This window comes from Eumetopias jubatus, unplaced genomic scaffold (genome assembly GCF_037043125.1).
Source record: "Eumetopias jubatus isolate StellerSeaLion01/CBP00866 unplaced genomic scaffold, mEumJub1_p1.0 scaffold_9, whole genome shotgun sequence".
NCBI classification, from domain to species: domain Eukaryota; kingdom Metazoa; phylum Chordata; class Mammalia; order Carnivora; family Otariidae; genus Eumetopias; species Eumetopias jubatus.
Window position 1 is genome coordinate 32,593,612 of NW_028274815.1, and position 12,107 is coordinate 32,605,718.

At 36.1% G+C, this 12,107-nt stretch overlaps 1 non-coding gene across 1 annotated transcript; it reads left to right on the forward strand.

Annotated features, from left to right (window-relative positions):
* Positions 1 to 1,355: 1,355 nt before the first annotated feature.
* LOC114219716 (small nucleolar RNA SNORD59) lies at positions 1,356 to 1,430 on the forward strand. Its single transcript, XR_003611445.1, has one exon. It is a non-coding gene; the product is annotated as a small nucleolar RNA SNORD59 (small nucleolar RNA).
* The last annotated feature ends 10,677 nt before the right edge of the window (positions 1,431 to 12,107 follow it).

Here is a 12,107-nt window from a genome sequence, read left to right on the forward strand (position 1 = left end):
TTTCAAATCTTTTATAACTTAATTTACATTGCTTTTTAGAGCTTCTGTATGTTTTCACATTTATATCTTATGTTACCTTTGGAATGATTCCTTAAATTGTTATCATCCATAATTTACAGATGGGGAAATTGAAGCTTAGAGAAGTGAAAGCCAGAAACAGATCAGGATTAATGATTAGTTCCAGTCAATTGAACATCTACTGAGCCTTGCTTACTGAGATTCAGGTTGTGCTATATATTGGGGACATAAAAATGATGAAAATGTGCATGCCATCCTCAGCCATTACACCATTCTTTCTTTACTTTTTCCAGTTCTCTCAGAGAGGATTGATATCTCCTCTAAGCCTGGGCCAGGCTGGTTCATAACAAGATCCAACTCGGAGCATCACTGACACAAACAGCAAGTTTACAGGAAGAATCGGTTCCAGGGCACTCTGACTGTTTCATGCATGTGATGTAGTCATCAGAATTGCAAGACAAGGAAGAGATGGGAACTCTTATGCGCTATTGAGTGGAGATTAAATTGGTACAATTACATTGGAAGGCAATTTGGCAAAATCTATGAAAACAAAAGATGCCCTTACCTTACAATCTAACAATTTCACTTTGCTATATATATCCAAGAAACTCTCCCTTAAATACATAAGGACACATGTAAATGATTATTCAGTGAAGCATCCTGTATAACAGGAAAATAATTGGAAACAACCTAAATATTCATCAGCCTGAGAGTGGTTAAGTAAATTGTTGTATGATCACACAGAGGAATACTATATGGTAGTTAAAATACATGAACTAGAACTGGAGCTATCATGTGCATCAATCTCAAAAAATAGACTATCTAGTGAACACAAGAAAGTAGAGGAGATACATAAAGCATGCTATCATTTATATTAACTTTAGACCCATGAAACAATAGTACATCTTCCTATGTGTGATAAACATTTTAAAATATTCACAGTAATAATAACTCCCAAATTCAGGATAGTTGTTACCTCTGCTGAAGAAGGATAATGACAAGAGTTTGCAGAGGACTTTAGCCAAATATGGCAAATATGGCAAAAAGTAAATATTTGACAAAATTTGGTTGGAAAGGCGAGTTCATATTATTATTTTCTATACCCTATATACTTGAAATATTTCATTTAAAAGTATATAGGGGTCTTCAACCCTGGAATTCTGGGATTTTTTTTTCTTTGTGCAGAAATTTCTTTTTTTTTCTTTTTCTCATGTTGAAATTCCATCCATTTTTTGATATTTAATTCAAGTCTCACTACCTTATTGAGAACTTCTGTGACAATCTTGTCAGTCTATACTATGCTTTATAAAATTCTATAGGTCTATAAAATTCTCTTTATTCTATGATGATTTTATCAAAATGACTTTCATTCTTCTGAGTATGCTTAAGCCACATATTAGATACTGAGAAAGAGTAGAAAAATAATAAAATTCTCTTGTACACTATGTTTGTATGACCAGAATTCTTTCATGTTGTTGCTTAAACATATATTGCCTTGCATTAATATTTGGCTTTATTGTACACAAACCTTTTTTCTCCAATTATATTGTAAGAGCCTTAAGAGCAGGGACAATGTCTTGAACTTTTAAAATTCTTCCCCAATGCCCAGTAGAGCCTAACCAAATACTTAGTAATGAAAAGTGATACATAAACTAATAATTATTACCCTTCCTACAAAACCTTTCTATAGAAAATTGAAAATACTAGTTGGAGCTACATTTGCTTTTATTTTCCCAGAGAGATAATAGTAATGAGCTGTGAAATGACCAAAACTCAGGCAGCAGAAGGGAAAAAAAAGAAATAACGGGTTTGTATATTACACATTCTGGATAATCAGCTCTTGAATGATTAAGTGTGGAAAATCTCTTATGACTAAAAGCAGATTTTAAAATTTTGTTTTATGACTATGGACTTGTTTTATAGATCATTTCCAGTGCTCAGATGATCCCAGGCCAAACTTACAAATTATTTTGGAAAAACATTTCCTCTTACGATATGCTACATAGCCACACACAAAACACCTTGTTATCATTCTGCCTTCATTCCCATATTTATTGGGCTACACATGGGAATGGTGGTCCAGGGAAACTAAAACACAAAAGGTGTTCCCCCTGTGGAATCAGAAAAGGGTTTTGGAGAAAGACAAATTACTTTGAGTCTAATTTATCCTTAGTACCTCTTGTAAAAAGTGTTTGGTACTTGAGGCAACCAGGTTGCTTGAAACCTCTGAGTAAAAGGTTGGTCTATATTAGTCCAGGATTAAAGCTAAACAGCATAGGGAATGGTAAGAGGTCTGGACTACATTGTCTCTCCTCAGAACCAAAAGTTGGGTATTGAGGCATGAGATAAATTGAAGAATCAGTACAGCTACTTTTAGTAAAAGCAGGAGCTGCTAGGTCAAAACTGCTACCACGTTGTGTCTGAGGAGTTTCCTATGAAACTTAGTACTATTTTATTAAACCAGGCCACTATCTTGTGGTTCTTTGGCCTAAGTACTCTAACACTAAATATAGTTCTCTGAATTAAAACTTACCTACATCTGTATATATGACTGCATTTTTAACACCACAGTAAACCTCAGGGAATTATGTCTCTTCTTACCCTCCTCTATTTCTATGTCATTTGTATCTGAGTGAAGACAACTAAAGGCACAAAAATATCTTGCAGTTTGGTAAGAGATCATATATTCCCTCATTTTCACTTATTTGTAAATGTTAATGTTGAAGCAAAACCCTGAAGCAAAGTGACCAGAGTATTCCTATAGTAATGAGGAGCCTTATCATTGGTCTCTGCTTTTTTCCTTTCCCTAAATAAAGTGAAGTAAGAAAAATGCTATTATATAGATAATACATATATTTAATAGATTGGGTTTTCAAAGTTCCCTAAAGGATAAGTGTTTGTAACTTAGAATTAATTTCCCATGGAAATACTGTGATTATGGTTAGATTTAAAACCTAATATATTAGTAGGTGTGAGAGGATAGTTGATTAAAAGTTGTATCTTGTTTTCTTGTCTATAAACTTATCATAGAAAAACAAGAAGTATTTTTCCCTTCTCCAATCTAGAGGGAGGGTTAAGATGGTGATTTTCTAAAGTCTCAGGGAGGCAGAAAACACAACTGTCTGGCAGGGGCAGTGTTCCAAAAAAAAAGGGAAATGGCTTGGCTTCAGGAGAATTTGGATCTGTTGAACCCAGAAGGAGTGAGAACCAGACAAGAGTCAGTTTCCATAAATGGTAAGGATCTATGTCTACTCCCAGATAACAGATCAGAAAGGTATGCACCTCTGATGAGGATGTCAGCAAGGATATCTTGTCTCAGAAGTAGTAAATTAATTAATTTATGCTAAGCTGAAACAAGTCAAGGGTACATATTATGAACTCTAGGGTTACTATTAAGAGAATATTAAAATTATGTATAAAATTATGTGTAGTAATGCATAAATAGAAGAGAGATAGCATAGTAATTTTTAAAAATAGTTAATGAAATCAAAGGAAGGCAAGAAAGAAGATAAAAAGGACCAAGTAACCAGTAGGATAAATAGAAAACAAATAGTAAGATGTTAGCTATGAATCCAAATATATCATTAATTACCATAAATATAAATGGCATAATTTTCCATTAAAAACCAAAGATTTCCATACTGATTTTAAATATATGGGGCGCCTGGGTGGCTCAGTCAGTTAAGCATCTGACTCTTGGTTTTGGCTCAGGTCATGATGTCAGGGTTGTGTACTGTACTCAGCAGGGAGTCTGCTTGAGATTCTGTCTCCCTCCTTCTGCCTGCCCCACCCCTGCTCATGCATGCACATGTGTGTATGCACTCTATCTCTTTCTCTAAAATAAATAAATAAATCTTAAAAAAATAAATATATATTTAATAATGTAATATTATAATATATATTATATGTGGTTTTTCAAAAGATATAAAAGTTACAATCTAAAATAATACCACAGAAGTACCTGAGGGCTGAGAGTGTGCCATGCCCCTTTAGACTAGCTGCTTCCATTAGATTTCCATGGTCATAGTCCCAATTTGAAGCTGTAGTACCTCTGGATGGGGGTGGTGCTGGGCTCTGGCCTTTTCACAAAGAGAGGTCAGGGACAGGGTCAGTATTATGGGCATGTGTATATCTTTCCAAGTTCTTTTACAGTCCCTGCTGGGACTCCCCGACTTATTTTGGTTGGTTCCTACTGCTACTTCTTTTACAAAATAGACTTTGTAGAACTGATTAGATCACCTTGTTTATTTAATGTGAGTTTGTGCCTTTTTCGTCTCAACCTTCTGAAACAGGTATATTTGGGAAAAGGCAGTCTAATAAAATCCTAGACAGGGAAAAAGTAAGCAAGCAAACAAACAAATAAAATAACACCACAGAAAAGTTAAAGGTAAAAGAAAGAAAGACATTTTATGCAAACACTAACCCAAAGTAAGCTGATATAGCTATACAACAATATAAAAAGTAGACCTTAAGGAAAGAAGCATTATTAAAAATAAAGTGTGATATTTCACAATAATAAAAATATTAACCTATCAGGAAGATGTAACAATTCTAATTTTGTATACAACTAACAACAAACTACCAAAATATATAAAGCAAAGGATTGCAGAAACTGCAAAGAATAATAGATAAATCTATAATCACAGCAGGAGGCCTTAATACATCTGTCAGTGTCTCAAAGAATAAGGAGACAAAAATTAGTAAAGGTACACAACATTTAAACAACATGATTAACAAAGTTGACACAATTGACGCACATGGAATATTTCATGCAACAACTGCAGAATTCACCTTTGTTTCATGTGAGCAGTGAACATTTACTAAAAGTGACAATAACTTGGCCGTAAAGCAAGCCTCACCATATACCAAAACATTGAAATTATACAGAGTATGTTCTATGAGCAGAGGGGAATTAAGCTAACGGTCAACAATTTTTTAAAAAGTACAAATTTCCCAAACACATAGAAATTAGGCAATATACTTCTAAATAACCCATCAGTCAAAGAAAAAACAACAATGGAAGTGAAAAAAACATTTTGAACTAAATAAAAATAAAAATATGGCATATCAAAATTTTAAGATGCAGCTAAAACTGTTTGGTGGGAAAATTGTAATCTTAAGTGCCGAAATTTATAACTTTAAACAAGAATAACTTAAGTATCCGTCTCAAGAACTTAGAGAAAAAAACAATTAAACCTGAGGAAAGTATAAAAAAGGTAATGATAAAGTAGAGAGAAAAAAATTAATGAAAAAAATGTGTAGTAGGGAAGAGTCACTGAAAAAAATAAACTGGTAAATTCATAGCAAGACAGATCACACATATAAAACAGAAATAAAAGCAAAAAGGGTACATATTACTTCTATCAGGCTTGGAAAAGGGCATATCACTATACGTCCTACAGACATTACAAAGTTGAAGTGAAAATATTTCAGACAACTTAATGTCAATAAATTTGAAAATTTAGATGAGATGGGAAATTCCTAAGACAACCCAACTTATAATAAGTGACACCAAAGACATAGAAAATAGACCTATATCAACCAAAGAAACAAAACAGTGATTAAAAATCTTCATACAATAGATCTCTGGATTCTGATGATTTCACCAGTGTATTTTTCCAAATATTTAAGGAAGAAGTAACACCAATTGTATATAAACTCTTTCAGAGAACACAAAAAGGAAATGCCAACATATTTTATGAGGTCAATAAAATGTTAATCCCCAAACCTGAGAAGGTCATTACAAGAAAGGAAAATTACAGACTGATCTCTCTGTTATCAAAGATGAAAAAACTTCTGGGGAACTTGGGTGGCTCAATTGGTTAAGCGTCAGACTCTTGATTTTGGCTTAGGTCATGATGTCAGGTCATGAGATTGAACCCCATGTTAGGTTCCATGCTCAGCAGAGAGTCTGCTTGAGATTCCCTCTCCCTCTTCCTCTGCCCCTCCCTCCACTCTCTCTCTAAAATAAACAAATAAATCTTTTAAAAAAGATGAAAAAACTTCTAAATTAAATATCGGCAAAACAAATCCAGTAATATATTAAACATAAAATGTGTGTTTATTTCAAGCATTCAAAGTTGGTTTAACACTAAAATCTCATATACCCAACTAATAGTATAGATGAAAAAAATATATATATATTCATCCTTGTAGATACAGAAAAGGAATTTGATAAAATTCAACATTCATTCATGATTTAAAACTCTTAGCAAACTAGGAATTTCCTCTTTTTGGTAGTCTTTTATTTTGAAATAATTTTAGACTTCTAGAAAAGTTGCAAAAAAAAGAGAAAGAACTCCTGTATCACCTTCACCAAGATTTGTAATTGTTTACATTTTATCACATTTATTAATGCCACTCTGTCTATATCACTTCTCTGAACCATTAGGAGTAAGACATATCTCTTTATCACTAAAATACTTCAGTGTGTACTTTTTAAGGACAATCCACTTATATAACAGAGTAAAATTACCAAAACTGGGATATATTATCTAATCTAATCTACAGACTTTACTAAATCTCACCAATTTTCCTAATACTATTTTTTGTAATTAAAAAAAAAAGTGTTTTTCTTGTCCAGGATCCAATCCAGGAACACATAGTACATTAGTTATCATGTCACTTTAGTCTTTAAAACCAAAATACTTCATTATCTTTACTTTTTATTTTATGACTCTCACATTTTGAAGAGTACAAGCTTGTTATTAAGTAGAATGTACCCCTACTGGGTTCAATTAATGTTTCCTCATGAATACATTCAGATAATGCATTTTTGGCAGGAATACCGAAGAAGTGGTATTATACCTGTGACAGGGTATTACATCAGAATGCCCATGGTGTTGGTTTGTCCCACTACTGGTAATATTGACTTTAATCACCCAGTTAAGATGATGTCCATCAGCTTCCCTGGTTGTAAAATTACATTTTCTTCTTTGTAACTAAAGTATTTTATGAGGAGATACTTTGAGACTATGTAAATATCTTGTTTTTCATTAAATTGCACCCACTAATTTTTAACATCTTTTGATGATTCTTTCCTGAATTAATAATTACTCTGATTACAAAGTAATGATTTTCTAATCCAATCATTCCTTATATATTTATTGGTTAGAATTCCAAAAGTGGGTCAGAGACTTGAACAGGTACTTCAAAAAAGAGAATATCCAAGTGACCAATAAACACCAGCATAAGTACAAATTAAAAATTGGAAGATGTGATACAACTAGAACTCTCTTCGATGCTGCTGGTGAGAATGTAAATTGGTATACCACTTTGGAAAACTGGCAGTTTCTAAGAAAGCTGAATATGTGCATAACCTATAAGCCAGCAATTTCAGTCCCATTTTCAGTGGCCAAAGTTTGGAAGCAACCAAAGTGTCCACCCATAATAGAATAGATATATAAATTATGTATATCTGTGCAATCCAATGATACACAGAATGAGAATGGATGAACTGCTGCTACACATGCATGAAGCTTATAAACATGTCGAGTGAAAGAAACAGTACACAAAAGGGTGCATTTGTCTAAGGTTCAAAAACAGAAGAGATTAGGTTACTGTGATAGAAGTCAAGACTGTGGTTATCTGACAGGAGGTTGTAATTGATTGGGAGCATAAGGGGGCTTCTAGAGTGCTAGTAGTCCTCCTTGATCTTCATACTGGTCTCATGGGTGTGTTTACTTTGTGAAAACTCATTGAGATCCCACCCTCATAATTTGTACCATTTTATTTATTTATGATATTTTCAATAGGAGGTTTATTTAAAAAGTTACACTCACATGAATACTTATATAACAGTCATAACACAGAGCACGATTTACAACCAAGTAAATTCTATTTGTTTGAATTTGCCCAATCTGAGACTATCTTATAAATGGAAATCCAAACATACAAAACAGGAAAATACATGTAGCACAAAAGCACTTTTCACTTTACAGAGCAAAACATCAAATGCATGAAAGGAACAAGGATAATACCCATAGCAGATCCATTTCTCAATTTTGTAAATTTATCCTAAGGAAAAAAATGACTCAACACACAAAGCTTGCTATGAACATGTTCATTTTAAACATTATGTCTGCCAACAAAACACTAAAATCAACTCAGATATCCAACCACTGGATCAAGAGTTAATAAATTATGATATGTCAGTACAAGAAAATAACATACATTAAAAATGATGTATAGAAGACTTTATAGAAATACTAAACATTTCTGCAGGTACAATGTTAGGTAGCAAAATCCTAATGTAAGATGATATGCATACCATGATGCTAACTACATAGAAGTGAACCAATAGGTAAAATGAAAATATAAAAACCTTGTGTTGGAGTCATAGCTTTATGAATTTTTTTTGAGGGTTAAACTTCCCTCCATTCCGTATGAATATTCTCTCTCTTTTTGAAGATCTAATTGGCTTTATTAAATGATTCATGAATGGGACAGCATTCCATCTAGCAAGTAGAAAGTCCCTCTTTTCCATGAATATTCTTTATTATTATTATTCGGTCAGTTAGAGTTCTTTTGTTGCAAGCAATAGAAACTAACTTAAATTTTAAAAAAGAGATTAATGGAGCCATAGAGGAATAACTTACAGAATCAAAGGAATAACTAAATGCTCAAGAGGAAAGAAGAGCCAGGAAGTTTACAGAGATCTTAGAAACTAAATTCTCTAACCGATTCCCTGGTATTCTGCCTCCTGATGACTTGTTTTAAATGCCTTCTGTTCCCGTGTGCCTCTACTCAGGATTCAAATTATTGGGAAAGAAAATCTGATTGTCCCGAGTCAAGTATCCACCTTGACCTTTGATTGGCGACCACCTCAGAACAACCTGGAGTCGGGGAAAGGCACTTTCCTAAGAAGGGGGCGGGTAGTGTTGTTACCAGGTGAACAGGGAGCCGAAAGATGCTGGGTGGAGAAAGCAACCGGTCCATGAAATCTTAATCATCTTTTCAATAAATCAGAATATTACTACCTTCTTCTTATAGTAAATGAAAATATGCTTATTGTAGAAAACTTGTGCAATTTAGAAAAGTATATAGTAAAAGAGTAATGAAAAACAAGCATCCTTTATCCTACTATCCGTAACCCTGTGTTTATTATCCATTGCTGCATAACAAATTAACCTCAAAACTAGGGTGCCTAGAGACAGAAAGTAGACTAGTGGTTGCCTAGGGCTGGGAAGACTGGGGGTGATAGCTAAAGAGGGCAGGATTTCTTTTTTTTTTCCCAGGGTTTTTTTTTTTTTATCATGTTCTAAAATTGGATTGTGGTAATGGTTGCACAATTCTGAATATACTAAAACCACTGAAATTTTAATGGACGAATGTTAAGGAATGTGAATTATATCTTAATAAAACTGTATTTAAAAAATAGTAGGGTAACCAACTATCCCAGTTTGCCCAGACCTCTCTGGTTTTAGCATTGACAATCTCATATCCCAAGGAAACAGTCCTGGTAAAACCTGGACAGCTGATCATCCTATACAAAATGGAACAGCTTAAATCAATAAACATTTGTTATCTCTTAGTTTCTCTGGATCAAGAATCCAGGAGGAGGGGTGCCTGGGGGGCTCAGTCGTTAAGCATCTGCCTTTGGCTCAGGTCATGATCCCAGGGTCTTGGGATTGAGCCCCGCATCGGGCTCCCTGCTCCGCGGGAAGCCTGCTTTTCCCTCTCCTGCTCCCCCTGCTTGTGTTCCCTCTCACACACTCTCTCTCTCTCTCTTTCTCTCTCTCTCTCTGTCAAAAAATAAATAAATAAAATCTTAAAAAAAAAAAAAAAGAATCCAGGAGGAGGTTAACTGGGAGACTCAGCGTCTCTTAGAACGTTGCAGTCAAGATGTCAGTAGGGCTGAGGTCATCTGAGGGCTTGAATTGGGCCGGAGGATTTGCTTCCGAGCTTACTTGTGTGGTTTTGCCATGAGGCCTCAATGTCTTGCCATGTGGGTCTCTCCACAGAGCACCCTCATGACATAGCAAATGGCTTTCCCCAAAAGCATATGATCTGAGAGAAAGAGCCAGAGACTAGCATGGATGCTGTAGAGTCTTTTACAACCTAATCTTGAAAGTTGTGTGCCCTCACTCCTGTCATCTTTGATTGCTCACACGTATAAATTTTACTTCTATCTCTGATTAGGTAGGATAGATCTCTAGATGTACAATTATTAGAGCACATGGTTTAAGTATCTTAAGACTTTTTACATATTGCCAAAATGCTTTTTGGATATTTGCATTGTATCAGAGTACCCATTTGCCATACCCTTGCTAGCCTTAAGTATTTTTGTTAGTAACCCTGCCAATTTCTATGTGAAAAATTGTATCTCCTTGTTTCAGAGTGCCTTTTTAACAGTAAGGTTAAACATTTTTCCATGTTCAGTGGCCATTGCTAATAAGTAAGCATGTAACAGGCCATAAATCCTTTCCAGATAATTCATGCATTCATTTAATATTTGTTGAGTGCCTACTGTCAGAACCCGGAAGTGTCCCGGCTCCCAAGAGGCTCAGAGATTGGAGAAGGAAGCAGTTCGATACATTCTAATCTGAGGAACTATTTAAAAAGCACAGAGTCAAGAAACCACTGAAGACTGCAAGTACTTTTCTCTTGTTGGAGCATCAGGTACAGAGGCGGAGGATAAGGGAGTGAGTAGAGAGTCGGACCAGACTAGGGAGCTCAAATCGGATCTCGTTGGCTTTCTCAGCCCTATTAAGGTTAGACCTTATCCCAGGGGGAAGGGGAAAGCAGGAAAGAGTTTTTTGGTTTGTGCTTTCTTGTTTTTTTAGGTAATCTCTATGTCCAACGTGGGGCTCGAACACATGACCCCAGATCAAGTGTCACATGCTCTACTGACTGAGGCAGCCAGCCACCCCAGGGAAGAGTTGTAAACATGGGAGTGAGATAATCAGATTTGTTTTTTGGAATCTCCCTTTGGGTAAAGTGTGGAGAAAAAAACAGAGAAGGGTATTAATGGAAGTAGGATGGATGACCAGATAGGAAACACCTATAGTCCAGGAAAGACGTGGAGATGTGTCTGATCCTGGGGACCAGTGGGAAGGATACTGAGAAATACTTGAGGTTTAAATAGCATCCCTTGTCCCAGTCTAGGTTTCTGAGAAAATTAAGTAATAAACGATTGGCAGATAGACTCCAAAACATGCCATTTTTGGCTGAAAAAAACTATGGTGAAGGTTTTAGCTGAGTGTGAAAGCCAAATGAGATGCTAAGTAAACCCCTGGATCAGGGCAGGCCTCTCTGAGGTGAATGTGGTATGCCACGTGGATGCCTCTTCAGAAATAAAGGACGTATTCCCCCGGCTTCTGGGAGTGCTGTGAGAACCCTCAGCCAGCAGCCCTCTTTTGGGATGGCCTTGGCTATAGAGAACCACTAGCCCAAAGTCATGTTCCTTCTTGGGGTGGCTGGCATCCAATGACAGACCGGAGTGGGGAATATCAAGTCTTGGTCCCCTAGCCCCAGTTTGAGACAACTTTGAGAGGTTATCTCAGCTTTGGAGCCACCCCCCTCAAGGTCATCCGAAGGCTTTCTTGATACTGAATCTCAGCTCAACTTCTCCCTTTGTTCAATCTTGCCTCCCTCCCCTCCCCTCCTCTCCCCTCCCCTTCACTCCCTTCCCCTCCCCTCCCCTCTTTCCCTTCCTGTTCCTCTTCTTCTCATCCTAACCTTATCATGCCCTTTCTCTTCTTTTTCTTCCCTTCTCTTCCCTTCCCTTCCTTTCCCTTCCCTTCCCTTCCCTTCCCTCCACAAGTATTGATCCTGAGAGTACTGCCTAATAAACCTCCTATACGCTAATACCTATCTCAGTGTCTGCTTCCCAGGGAGCCCGAACTCGGACATCCTCTGGGGAATGCTGCACCTGGATAATTATTAGAATGTGTGTCCCTGTAGGGGTGCCTGTCAGGCTCAGTCAGAAAAGCCTGCAACTCTTAATGTTGGGGTTGTGAGTTTGAGCCCCATGTTGGGTGTAGAGATTATGAAAAAAATAAAATAAAAAATAAACTTGAAAAAAGAATGTGTTTCCTTGTAGTTAGCAGCCAAGAGAATGAAGGGAGGCTCAGAACATGCCCAATTTG